General features: G+C 52.8%; 1 protein-coding gene across 1 annotated transcript in view; it reads right to left on the bottom strand.

Annotated features, from left to right (window-relative positions):
- paplna (papilin a, proteoglycan-like sulfated glycoprotein) overlaps positions 1-14,599 on the bottom strand; it is a 216,004-nt gene that overhangs the window by 68,847 nt on the left and 132,558 nt on the right. The window lies entirely within an intron of this gene.

Raw genomic sequence — 14,599 nt, 5'->3', positions numbered from 1 at the left:
GGGCGCCTATACCACTTCCTTAGGGTCCCCTTCGGTGTCACCAACGGGGTCTCGGTCTTCCAAAGGGAGATGGACCGGATGGTTGACCAGAACGGACTGCAGGCCACATTCCCCTATCTAGATAACGTCACCATCTGCGGCCGCGACCGGCAGGACCATGACGTGAATCTGGAGAAATTCCTCCGTACGGCCCAACGGCTGAACCTCACCTACAATAAGGAGAAATGTGTGTTTAACACCTCGCGCCTTGCCATCCTTGGCTGTGTAGTAGAGAACGGACTCATCGGCCCCGACCCTGAAAGAATGCGCCCCCTCATGGAGCCACCCCTCCCCCACTGCCCTAAGGCACTTAAGAGAACCCTGGGGCTCTTCGCCTACTATGCCCAATGGGTGCCCAATTATGCGGACAAAGCCAGATCCCTCATGAAGTCCACATCCTTCCCCCTCACGGAGGAAGCGTGCGCGGCCTTCTCCCTCATCAAGGGAGACATAGCCAAGGCCACAATGCACGCAGTGGATGAGTCCATACCCTTAACCAGGAGGGGAGGCCGGTGGCCTTCTTCTCAAGGACCCTACAGGGCCCTGAGATCCGACACTCGTCGGTCGAGAAGGAAGCCCAGGCAATTGTGGAGGCGGTACGGCGCTGGAGGCATTACCTGGCAGGCAAACAATTTACCCTCCTCACCGACCAACGTTCGGTTGCTTTCATGTTTAATAACAAGCTGAGGGGCAAAATCAAGAATGACAAGATCTTGAGGTGGAGAATCGAGCTATCCACCTACGATTATGATATCTTGTACCGGCCAGGTAAGCTGAACGAACCCCCTGATGCTCTTTCACGAATTACATGCGCCAGCGCGCATATTGATAGACTTCAGACCCTCCACAACGACCTCTGCCACCCCGGGGTCACCAGACTTTACCATTTCATTAAGGCCCGCAACCTGACCTACTCCATCGAGGAGGTCAGGACCATGACCAGGAACTGCCAGACCTGCGCCGAGTGCAAACCGCACTTCTATAGGCCGGACAGAGCAAGCCTGATCAAGGCCACCCGCCCCTTCGAGCGCCTGAGCATCGACTTTAAGGGGCCTCTACCGTCATCTGACCGCAATGTGTACTTCCTCAACATCGTTGATGAGTACTCCCATTTCCCTTTTGCCTTCCCCTGCCCAGACATGACCAGTACCACGGTCATCAAGTGCCTGAACGACCTCTTCGCCTTGTTCGGGTTCCCGAACTATATACATAGTGACCGGGGCTCCTCCTTCATGAGCGAGGAACTCCGTCAGTTCCTACTAGCGAGAGGTATTGCAGCAAGTAGGACCACCAGCTACAACCCCCGAGGGAACGGCCAGGTGGAAAGAGAGAACGCGACGGTATGGAAGGCCGTCCTCTTAGCCTTAAAGTCTAAGGGCCTCCCAACCTCCCGCTGGCAGGAAGTCCTCCCGACAGCGCTGCACTCCATCCGGTCACTACTTTGCACTGCCGTTAACGCCACCCCCCATGAACGAATGTTTGTTTTCCCCAGGAAGTCGACTACGGGAACCACTCTACCAACCTGGCTGACCTCTCCGGGGCCCGTCTTGCTGCGAAAGCACGTGAGGGCCATAAAACGGACCCCCTGGTCGAGAGGGTGAACCTCCTGCACGCCAACCCCCAGTACGCCTACGTGGCTTACCCAGACGGGCGGGAGGACACTGTCTCCTTACGAGACCTCGCACCCTCGGGCACTCCGGAGACACCACCTTTACCCCCCCCCACCACCCCCCCAATTCCAGCCCAGGTAGACGGCATGCCGGAACCCCACGAGCCTTCGCCGACCACGCAGACACCAGCATTAACACCGGATAATGCAGCACCGCCGCTGCGACGATCGGAGAGGCTTACGAGGCCTCCGGACAGACTGACATACCAGAACTGGTAGTACACTTCACCCCGCCGGACTCAAATCTAAACAAGGGGTGAATGTGGTAAACCACTTTTATCGTTCACTATCGTTACACTATAGTTATCACTGTTGTATTGTTATCACTGTTCTCACTGTTGTATCACTATACGAGGTCGCCTCTTGTCGCGCTGTTATACCTGGGCTGACCACCTCCGACTCCGCCCATGGCTTCACCTACCTGCCCAGGTATAAAGGTAGTCGACTGGCTGGTACTCCTCCTTGTTGGACCCGATCACCCACGAGGGTGGGCTCTGTTATTTAGTCAATAAAAACCTTTAGTTACGTTCCTAACTCGTCGCTTTTATTGGACGAATTGATAGGTATATCACTGTGCGCCTCAACAGCCACCAGGAACATTCTCTCCTCGAATGGACCTGCAAAGTCTACATGAATGCGGTGCCATGCTTCCTCCGGAAAGTCCCAGAGGTGAAGAGGTGCAAGCTGTGGCACATTACAAACTCTCTGACATGAGGAACAGGTTTTAGCTTTGTCCTCAATCTGTCCATCCATACCCGGCCACCAGGAGTAGCTCCTCGCTATTTCTTTCATACGAACCATTCCGCAGTGTCCGGAGTGTAGTTGCTGTAACACTGGTTTCCGTAGCGATGGTGGAATAACCACTCTCCTCCCCCACAGCAAGCATCCAGACTGCACCGACAGTTCGTTTCTCCTTAAGAGATATGGTTTCAGGTTTGGGTCATCGCTGTCAAGCTTGCCCCTGACGATAATGTCCAGCACTGCAGACAACACTGGGTCGTTTCTGGAGTTTCGTCGGACCTGTGTCGAAGTAACAGACGCGTTCTCCACCTGCCTAAAATAGCAGATGTCCATGCTACTCGTCATAGGCTTGGTGACAGGCAGCGGCAACCTGGAAAGACCGTCGGCATTGCCGTGCAGGTCAGACTTGCGATATCTAATGTTAAATGTGTGCAGACAGCAGCAGCGCCCACCTTTGCATTCTGCTCGCAGCAAGTGACGGAATCCCTGTATGTGGCCTGAAGATGGTCGTGAGAGGGCGTTGATCTGTTAGTAGGGTGAACTGTCTCCCGTACAAATATTGGTGAAACTTGCGAACGCCAAAAACGATGCTCGGTGCTTCTCGTTCTATTTGGGCGTAGTTAGTTTCAGCTCTGTTCAAAGTCCTAGATGTGAATGCTATCGGCTTCTCTTCTCCATTTGGCATGATATGAGAAACAACCGCTCCCACACCATATGACGATGCATCGCAAGCTAACTGTATTGGTAACGAAGGGTCAAAATGCATCAAAGCCTTTGCTGTCATGAACACCTCCTGGTACTTGTTAGTCCATTCCCACTTCTTGTCTTTACATAGCAACCAATGCAGCGGCCTCAGCATCAAGGCTAGGTTCGGTATGAACTGATGTAATAAAAAGACTCACACATCAAGGAACTTTAAAGTAAGCTTTAAGCAACTTATAATTAAACTATATACAAGAGCGGTCTTCACCATGCCTCTAGGTGAAGCCCTTTTACAATACTGAGCAGTTCAGTATTTATACTATTCCAAACACAGGAAGTGACGTATGCACAGGAAGTGATGTATGCACAGAGTTCACAGTTCACAGGAAGTGATGTGCACATAACTTCCCGGAAGTTATTATCACATTCTTCCCTCCTGCGAAATTAGAAGGCTGTGGTCTTCCTTTTGTTCCGCAGCCGCCGAACGAGGAAGAGTCGCACCCGTTTGGGTTCTCGTCGTAGAGGGTCGCTGGTCCGCTTACACGCTGTTGGCCATTGGTCAGAGTCTGTGTGGCCTGGATTACCCTGTGAAGGGTCGGGGAGATCATGGCTTCGTGTACGAGTCCCAATAGGTGCAGAGTCGGTCTGTCTCTGTTCAGAGGGAGGTGCAGAGCTGGTCTGTGGCGGATCAGTACTTTGGTGTGCGGTACTGGAAGGGTCACAACTTTGAGTACGGGGTTCTACCGGTACCAAGCTAGTTGGTGTCAGATCAGGATCCTGGAGAGGGGTACCTGGTAGGTTCCAAGAGGCTCCTGGTAAAATACCATCACTCGATGCCCCACTAGGTCCTGGTGGGCAGGGAGCCAGATCCCGTAATGATACGGTAGATTCTCGGCCGTCGGGATATCGTATGTATGCATAGGTGGGGTTGGCATCGGTTAGTTCGACCTCGTCTACGAGAGGGTCATTTTTAGACGTCCGAACGTATCTTCGGAGTAGTACAGGTCCAGGAGTAGTTAGCCATGACGGGAGGGATGTCCCATAAGATGAGCGACGCTGGAATCCAAAGAACCGCTCATGAGGCGTAGTATTTGTGGCTGTAGAAAGAAGGGACCGTATAGAGTGCAATGCATCCAGAAGCACTGTTTCCCATTGCTGGTTTGGTAGGCCCCGAGATCTTAAAGCAAGATGTACGGAATTCCAGATGATACCGTTATACCTCTCTACCTGCCCATTTCCGATGGGATGATATGGCGTCGTTTTGCTTGTAGCAATTCCCCGTTCTGAGAGGTAGTCCTTGAGTTCCCTTGACATAAAGGATGGACCCCGATCTGAGTGAATGTAAGCCGGCATGCCAGAGAGAGAAAATACCTGCTCAAGGCAGCAGATTACTGTGGATGCCAGCATATTGGAGCAGGGGAAGGCAAACGGAAAACGTGAATATTCATCAATCATGGTGAGCAAATATGTGTTCCGAGTTGAAGAGGGCACTGGGCCCTTAAAATCGATGCTAAGTCGTTGCATCGGTTGGGTTGCGTGTATGAGCATACCATCTGAGGGGCGGAAGAACTGAGGTTTTAATTCTGCACAAAGCCGGCATTCTGAATACACTTTCTTTACATCTCCAGTAGAAAAAGGGAGATTCCGTGATCGTACGAAATGTAGCATGCGCGTAACGCCAGGATGACACAATCCATTATGGACATCTATGAGAGTAGAGGACGACATAGTGGAGCAGAATGCTCGTGTGAGGGTATCCGGGGCCACATTCTCCTTGCCAGGTCGATAGTGAATGGTGTAACCAAAAGAGGCCAGTTCCATCCTCCAAAGCTGTATTTTATTATTCTTAATTTTGGTTCGTTTTCGATTATCGAGCATGAAGGCGACTGATCGCTGGTCCGTGATTAATGTAAAGTGCTGGCGAGCTAGGAAATGGTTCCACTTCCGTACCGCCTCTATGATGGCTGTGGCTTCCTTCTCAACCGGAGGATAATGTAGCTCGGCACCTTGTAAGGTCCTGGACATAAATGCTACAGGACGACCTTCCTGATTTAGAGTAGCCGAGATCGCCACCTCCGAGGCATCACATTCGACTATGAAAGGGAGATTCTCGTCGATGGAGTGAAGAGCCGCTTTCTCCAACTGTTTTTTGAGAAGGTTAAAGGCTGCAACAGCCGCTGTTTCCAATGGAAATGATCTAGCATGCAGCAAGGGTTGGATTTTGTCTGAAAAATGAGGAATCCATTTAGCGTAGTATGCAAACAGACCGAGAGCCCGACGTAAAGAAGCCGGATTCTTAGGTGACGGGAGCTCTTGGAGCGGGCGAAGTCTTTCTGGGTCTGGCTTAATGATACCATTGCCTACGCAGTAGCCAAGGATGTTGATGGTCGGTTGCGACTCAACAGATTTAGATTCATTCAAAGTTAAGTTACGGTGATGGAGAGCATCCCGAAATTTTTGGAGGTTGGCGTCGTGTTCCTGTTGATCGTGACCTGCAATAGTAATGTTATCAAGATAGGGAAAAGTGTCCCTTAAGTTTTCCTGCTTAACCAGGCCATCCATTGCCCGTTGGAAGACAGCCACTCCATTAGTAACCCCGAATGGAAGGCGACGAAATTGGTACAGCCGTCCATTAGCCTCAAAGGCCGTGTACTGCTTATCTGAGACCTTCAAGGGTACCTGATGATAGGCACTCTTCAAATCGTAAGTTGAGAACACTTTGTATTCGGCCAGTTTATTAACCATATCATCAATGCGTGGCAATGGGTAGGCGTCCAAGTCAGTATATTGATTGATGGTTTGCGAATAATCAATGCATAGTTGTTGTTTGTGAGGTTTTAGAGGGTTCTTGACGATGACGATTTGAGCCCGCCAGGGCAACGAACATGGTTCGATGATATCCTCTGCTAAAAGTCGAGAGATTTCAGCCTCAATAAAAGATTGGTCTTCCTGACTAAAGCGCCGTGATTTCGTTATTATTGGTTTGCATCGAGGAGGAATACTGGCAAATAAGGAGGGTTCATCAAGTGAAGCTGCTGATAATGCACAAAACGGTAATTTAGACAGTATATTAGAAATAGTAAGTCCAGGTTTGGATCCGCCGAACTCAATGGTGAGTTTCTTATGCTGTTTTTGAAAATCCAGCCCTAAGATGAGATCACTACATAAGTCCTTGAGCACCGAAAGTCGGGTGGAGGGATACATACGACCATTAAGTGTCATATCAATAATACAAAAGCCGGAGATTCTGGTATTAAGTGATGACTGAGCCATCGCAATTGCCTGGTCCGATGGGAAGATATGTAGTTTCAATTTCGCAACAATCTGTTCTCTAATGAAACTATCAGTACTTCCTGAGTCAATTAAGGCATCTAAGGTATGCCCATTAATTGAAACTTTTGTAGCTGCGTGAAACAGGTTCTGTGGGCAAGCAACTGTAATTGGTGTGGTTGCACAGAGAGTGGCTGAAACTCTAGGTGTGCTTCTTTGGGAGAGAGCTCGAGAGGAAGCTTGATAGGTCCTAGCCGGAGCATCTTGATAGGCCCTAATTGGGGCAGTTCGGTAGGCCTTAGCTGGATAGGCCCTCGTAGAGGCTCTTGATTGGAAAACTTTTGCAAAGTGTCCCTTTTTATCGCAATGACTGCAGGTCGCATTGCGAGCAGGGCAGAATTTCCTAGGGTGAAAAGAATCTCCACAAAAGAAGCATTCCTTCCTAGATTGCCAAGAGGCTGCTAAAGTGGGGTCATACTCCTCTTCTTCATCAGAATTATCATCAGGATTAGATTCCTCCATGATAGAGTTCACCTGAGGCCACTTGAATCGCCTGGTTGCAGTTACAGCAGCAGATCGAGATCTGGGCAGCTGATAGAGGTCTGCATTTTTCTTTGCCAAATCCAGAGAACAAGCCAGGTCAAAAGCCTTTTGTAGCTCAAGTGTTTTACTTTCTAGCAGACGCTGGCGTATAAATGGAGAGGCAATCCCGCAGATGAAAGCATCACGAATCATTTCTTCGCGGTACAGCTCAGCCGAGGCTGCCTGAAAGTTACAATCTATGCTGAGCCTGCGAAGTTCCTGGAGGAATTCGTTAATCGATTCCCCTGGCCCTTGTCGGGCTGTGGCCAGTAGATGTCTAGCATAGACCTCATTTGCGGTCTTGGCATATAGTTTTTTAAGTGCCCGGATCACCTCATCGTAATTATCCCATTCATCAACATATTCAAACACTGTTGGGGTCACATAGTTGATAAGTATCCTCAGTTTAGTAGAAGCATCCGCTTTACATTCATCAAGAAAATTCTCAAAAGTACGGTACCAATGCTTCCATACCCTGCCAGCTGCTGGTGCATTTGGGTCCAAGTCCAGACGAGTAGGTTTAAGGATGTTTTCCATGATGGGTGGTTCCCTGGATCCTTAACTCCGAGTTTGTCCGAAGGTCTAGTATTTGTGAGTGTAAATACTAAGTTGCTTAAATTGATGTAATAAAAAGAGTTCAGTATTTATACTATTCCAAACACAGGAAGTGACGTATGCACAGGAAGTGATGTATGCACAGAGTTCACAGTTCACAGTTCACAGGAAATGATGCGCACATAACTTCCCGGAAGTTATTATTATCACATGAACCGTCCATAGTAGTTCAGTAACCCTAGAAAAGAACGCAGCTGGCTGATATTTTCAGGTGCTGGGGCATCCACGATTGCCTTGGTCTTGGACGGTGCCTTGTGAAGGCCTGTGGCATCGATCACATGACCGAGGTGCTCAACTGATGCCTGAAAAAAATCACATTTATCCCTGCGAACTTGAGTCCATAATCCCTCAGTCTCTGTAGCGTTGCGTCCAAGTTAGTCAGATGGTCTTGGTCATCACACCCAGTAACTAAGATATCATCTAAGTAACACTGGACTCCAGGCAATCCACTAAAGATCTGATCCATAGCACGTTGGAAAAGCACTGGAGCTGATGTAATTCCGAAAGGAAGTCGACAATACCTAAATAGGCCCTTGTGCGTCACAATAGTCAGCATTTCTCGTGACTGTTCATCCACATGCATTTGCAGGTAGGCTTGACAGAGGTCGATTGTGCTAAACTTCTGGCCCCCAGCAAGTCCCGCAAACAAATCATCAATATGGGGGAGCGGATATTGCTCCACTGACAATACAGGGTTAACAGTTACTTTAAAATCTCCACATATCCTAACTCCACCCCCTTTCTTGAGCACTGGTACGATGGGCGTTGCCCATTCACTCACGCTGACTGGTTTTGTACTCCGCTTTCAACTAGGGCTTCTAAGTCAGCCTTGACTTTTGGTCTGATGGCATAAGGTGCCTTCATGAACTTGGGTTTGCTATCCTGCTTAATACGAAGCTTCACAGTAATATCTTTCATGTTACCCAGTTCTCCATTAAAGACTTCTGCATGTTTCTTTAAGATGATGGTTAAGCCTGGATCATTGTGTGACATCATGTAGACTGATGACCAGTCTAATTTTATTCTCTCCATCCACGAACGTCCCAGCAGGGAGGGGTAGTCTCCTTTAACTACATAGAGTGGTAACTTCCTAGTTTGTCCATTCAACTGAACTGTGACCTCAGTGATACCTCTCACGGTTACTCTTTCACCGGTATACGTCTTTAACGCTAGGTTAGCTGGCTGAAGTGGAAGGTGCTTTAATGTCTTTTTGTAGACTGTCTCTGACATAAGAGATACTGCTGCCCCGGTATCGATCTGCATTCGCACAGGCTGCCCCTCTAGCAAGGGTGAGACCCAGTAGCCATGCGAATCCCCAGCTACAGTCAGCACGTTCAGTAATAGTTCCTCCTCTGAAGTGTCACTTGCCTCTGTTTTGTCCTGTTCTACAGAGCGGACATGCTTCTTTGTCTTTTGTCTGAATGTTTTTTTCCTTCCTTCCGTCTTTGACGTTTTCTCTGCGTCCTTTTTATTTCTGCATGCGTGCTGAATATGTCCCTTTTTACCACAGCTGTGGCAATCCATGTCCACACACCAGCATGCGGACGGAAGATGCCCCGTTTTGCCACAACGGAAGCATGGCCCTTGGCTCTCTGTTCTTACTTTGTGCACTTTTTCTGTTGCACACAACTGTTGAGCTTCCTTAGCTGCCAATTCCATGGAAATACTGATTTCAATGGCCTTTTGTAGAGTCAGATTACTCTCCGTTAATAGTCTCTTCTGTATGGCTTCAGTTTTCATATCACACACTAGCCTGTCTCTTATAGTATCATTTAGCACGTCATTAAACTCACAGTGCTCTGATAGTCTTTTTAGTGCAGCTACAAATATGGTCACTGTTTCTCCTTCTTCCTGGTTACGCCTATGGAACCTAAACCTCTCAGCTATGACTAGGGGTTTGGGTGAAAAATGCCCTTTTAGTATCTCCACAATTTCGCTATATTGTTTAGTCCCTGGTTTATCTGGATGCACTAAAGTACGCAAAAGATTGAAAGTCTTTGGTCCCATCACACTTAACAATGTAGGTACTACTTTGTTCCCTCCAATGTCATTTGCTTGTGTGAAGTATTCAAATCGTTCTGTGTATGAGCTCCATTGTTCGACTTTCTCATCAAATGGTCCAATGTTACCGATAATTCCAGCCATTTTCCTTCTCTCAGGTTCCTAATTATCATTCACTAAGGATCCTTCCAATGTTGAACTCAACTAAAATCACTATGAAGCTCAACGTAAACTCGAGGACCAGCACCTCATCTTCCGATTAGGCACTCTGCAGCCTTCCGGACTCAATATCGAGTTCAACAATTTCAGATCATAAGCTCGGCCCCCATTTCATTTTTTCTTGTAATTTTTCCACTCCTTTTCCCCCCCCCCCCTTTCCTTTTGTTTCTCTCTCACACCTGGCAGCTATCTTTTGCCCTGCCAGTACACTTTACACCTAATCTCAGCCTATTACCATCTCGTCTAGCTTCTAATCTCTTTTACTTCTTTTGTTTCTTTTATTCTTTTGTCCGATCGCAGCCCTGCCTTCGATCTAGTTTCTTTTCTTTCCAGTTTTGAAGAAGGGTTCGACCCGAAACGTCAACTCAAATTTCTCTCCACGGATGTTGCCTGACCTGCTGAGTTTTTCCAGCATTTTCTGTTGTTATATCAGTTATTTAGTGCTTCAATTCACAGATCATTTCACAGTTGAATAAATGTCCTTCCCGATTTACTCACTGCTTTTCCTCCCCTTCGTCAAGTCGTTAGTACCTTATACGTCGCCTCACTTTAATTAACTGTCCACGGCAAAATAAACAGTTTTAAACATGTAAAACCCGACTATCTTCTGCACAGCAGAGCCACTAAGTTGAGACGTCCTCGTCGCCACTTTTGTTAAATCTCAAGAGTTTATTAACCTTGCTTGTATAACAATTAAAAGAGTACGCAGGAAGACAGAGTTCAGTTAACAGCCATGACTTCCAGAAGAATCTCTTCCACTTAATGCACTCTATTTCCCATAGTGCATTGCACATCACAACTACAGTAAGCTATGTGGAACAATTCAAATACAACATTCAAAATACACAACAGGTGAGAATGGGGCGCAGTGGGAATTGGGAGCAGTGGGCGCAGTAGCAATGGAGCATGTTGAGAGAAGGGAGTGACGTGGGCCTGGGGCCCGGGGGAGGGGGAGTGACGTGGGCCCGAGGGAGAGGAAGAGACGTGGGCCCGGGGGATGGGGAGTGAAGTGGGCCCATGGGAGGGCCCAGGGGAGGGGGAGTGATGTGGGCCCGGGGCAGGGGGAGTGACGTGGGCCCGAGGGAGGGGGGAGTGACGTGGGCCCGGGGGAGGGACGTGGGGGAGGGGGAGTGACGTGGGCCCGGGGGAGTGACGTGGGCCCGGGGGAGTGACGTGAGCCCGGGGGAGGGGGGGGTGACGTGGGCCCGGGGGAGGGGGAGTGACGTGGGCCCGGGGGAGGGGGAGTGACGTGGGCCCGGGGGAGGGGGAGTGACGTGGGCCCGGGGGAGGGGGAGTGACGTTAGGGAGGGGGAGTGATGTGAGCCCGGGGGAGGGGGAGTGACGTGGGCCCGGGGGAGGGGGAGTGACGTGGGCCCGGGGGAGGGGGAGTGACATTAGGGAGGGGGAGTGATGTGAGCCCGAGGGAGGGGGAGAGACGTGGGCCTGGGGGATGGGGAGTGACGTGGGCCTGGGGGATGGGGAGTGACGTGGGCCCGGGGGAGGGGGAGGGGGGAGTGACGTGGGCCTGGGGGAGGGGGAGTGACGTGGGCCCGGGGGAGGGGGAGGGGGAGTGACGTGGGCTCAGGGGAGGGGGAAGTGACGTGGGCCCGGGGGAGGGGGGAGTGACGTGGGCCAGGGGGAGGGGGAATGACGTGGGCTCGGGGGAGGGGGAAGGGGAGTGACGTGGGCCCGGGGGAGGGGGAGTGCCGTGGGCTCGGGGGGGGGGGGGTGACGTGGGCCCGGGGGAGGGGGAAGGGGAGTGACGTTGGCTCGGGGGAGGGGGAGTGACGTGGGCCCGAGGGAGGGGGAATGACGTGGGCGAGGGGGAAGGGGAGTGACGTGGGCCCGGGGGAGGGGGAGTGACGTGGGCCCGGGGGAGAGGGAGTGACGTGAGCCCGGGGGGGAGGAGTGACGTGGGCCCGGGGGAGGGGGGAGTGACATTGGCCCGGGGGAGGGGGAGTGACGTTAGGGAGGGGGAGTGATGTGAGCCCGGGGGAGGGGGAGAGACGTGGGCCTGGGGGATGGGGAGTGACGTGGGCCCGGGGGGGGGGGGGGGGAGTGACGTGGGCCCGGGGGAGGGGGAAGGGGAGTGACGTTGGCTCGGGGGAGGGGGAGTGACGTGGGCCCGAGGGAGGGGGAATGACGTGGGCGAGGGGGAGGGGGAAGGGGAGTGACGTTGGCTCGGGGGAGGGGGAGTGACGTGGGCCCGGGGGAAGGGGAGTGACGTGGGCCCGGGGGAGGGGGAGTGCTGTGGGCCCGGGGGGGCGGAGTGACGTGGGCCCGGGGGAGGGGGAAGGGGAGTGACGTTGGCTCGGGGGAGTGGGAGTGACGTGGGCCCGAGGGAGGGGGAATGACGTGGGCGAGGGGGAGGGGGAAGGGGAGTGACGTTGGCTCGGGGGAGGGGGAGTGACGTGGGCCCGGGGGAAGGGGAGTGACGTGGGCCCGGGGGATGGGGGAGTGACGTGGGCCCGGGGGAGGTGGAGTGACGTGGGCCCGGGGGAGGTGGAGTGACGTGGGCCTGGGGGAGGGGGAGTGACATGGGCCCGGGGGGGAGCAGTGACGTGGGCCCGGGGGAGGGGGGAGTGACGTGGGCCCGGGGGAGGGGGGAGTGACGTGGGGGGAGGGGGAGTGACGTGGGCCCGGGGAGGAGGAGTGACGTGGGCCCGGGGGAGGGGGAGTGACGTGGGCCCGGGGGAGGGGGAGTGACGTGGGCCCGGGGGAGGGGGAGTGACGTGGGCCCGGGGGAGGGGAAGTGACGTGGGCCCGGGGGAGGGGAAGTGACGTGGGCCCGGGGGAGGGGGAGTGACGTGGGCCCGGGGGAGGGGGAGTGACGTGGGCCCGGGGGAGGGGGAGTGACGTGGGCCCGGGGGAGGGGGAGTGACGTGGGCCCGGGGGAGGGGGAGTGACGTGGGCCCGGGGGAGGGGGAGTGACGTGGGCCCGGGGGAGGGGGAGTGACGTAGGCCCGGGGGATGGGGAGTGACGTGGGCCCGGGGGAGTGACGTGGGCCCGGGGGAGAGAAGTGACGTGTGCCCGGGGGCCTGGGAAAATGGTGTTTGTTTTACTGAAAGTCAATAGTAGGCCGAGTTTTCCGGTGCAGAGTGACTGCAGTGGTACCTAGGAGCTCTACATTTCGAATAGTATGCACACACACAGAAACAGAGTCTGAACCTCAGAACAGATTCTCAGTTCCAACAGATGGTCATCGGGAAACTGGATTCGGACCAACTGTTTACAAATGGCGTAGAACTCTCTGACCACTCGTCCCATAATCAGGAAATCACTGAAACACTAATCTCTAAATAAACAACACAAGTGTGCTGGGCTACGTGTGAAGTCTATGTAGAATCAATATACAGCAGGACATCCCAACAACTGCACACTGCAAAGGGAATCACTCCGAAGTGCAGAATGTGGCACAGCTTCTATATTTATACAGCTGTTGTAAACTGGGAAAGGCATTAAACAAATACTGGTGTTCCCCTAATGACTCAATTAGCGATGACACCGCCCACGGTGTAACTGAGCCCAGGAAACTCCACCCACACAGTCACTGCCCACAGTGTAACTGAGCCCAGGAAACTCCACTCACACAGTCACCCTCACGGTGTAACTGGGCCCAGGAAACTCCACTCACACAGTCACTGCTCACGGTGTAACTGGGCCCAGGAAACTCCACTCACACAGTCACTGCTCACCGTGTAACTGGGCCCAGGAAACTCCACTCACACAGTCACTGCCCACAGTGTAACTGGGCCCAGGAAACTCCACTCACACAGTCACTGCTCACCGTGTAACTGGGCCCAGGAAACTCCACCCACACAGTCACCCTCACGGTGTAACTGGGCCCAGGAAACTCCACTCACACAGTCACTGCTCACGGTGTAGCAGCCCAGGAAACTCCACCCACACAGTCACCCTCACGGTGTAACTGGGCCCAGGAAACTCCACTCACACAGTCACTGCCCACGGTGTAACTGGGCCCAGGAAACCCCACTCACACAGTCACCCTCACGGTGTAACTGAGCCCAGGAAACTCCACTCACAGTCACTGCTCACGGTTTAACTGGGCCCAGGAAACTCCACTCACACAGTCACTGCCCACGGTGTAACTGGGCCCAGGAAACTCCACTCACAGTCACTGCTCACGATGTAACTGGGCCCAGGAAACTCCACTCACACAGTCACTGCCCACGGTGTAACTGGGCCCAGGAAACTCCACTCACACAGTCACTGCTCACGGTGTAACTGGGCCCAGGAAACTCCACTCACACAGTCACTGCCCACGGTGTAACTGGGCCCAGGAAACTCCACTCACACAGTCACTGCCCACGGTGTAACTGGGCCCAGGAAACTCCACTCACACAGTCACTGCTCACGGTGTAACTGGGCCCAGGAAACTCCACTCATACAGTCACTGCCCACGGTGTAACTGGGCCCAGGAAACTCCACTCACACAGTCACTGCCCACGGTGTAACTGGGCCCAGGAAACTCCACTCACACAGTCACTGCTCACGGTGTAACTGGGCCCAGGAAACTCCACTCACACAGTCACTGCTCACGGTGTAACTGGGCCCAGGAAACTCCACTCACACAGTCACTGCCCACGGTGTAACTGGGCCCAGGAAACTCCACTCACACAGTCACTGCCCACGGTGTAACTGGGCCCAGGAAACTCCACTCACACAGTCACTGCTCACGGTGTAACTGGGCCCAGGAAACTCCACTCGCACAGTCACTGCCCACGGTGTAACTGGGCCCA

This window comes from Somniosus microcephalus, chromosome 12 (assembly GCF_052327205.1).
Source record: "Somniosus microcephalus isolate GS21.2 chromosome 12, FLI_Smic_1.0, whole genome shotgun sequence".
In the NCBI taxonomy this organism is placed as follows: Eukaryota; Metazoa; Chordata; class Chondrichthyes; order Squaliformes; family Somniosidae; genus Somniosus; species Somniosus microcephalus.
Note: the sequence above shows the minus strand (reverse complement) of the source record. Positions and strands in the feature narration are given on the sequence as shown.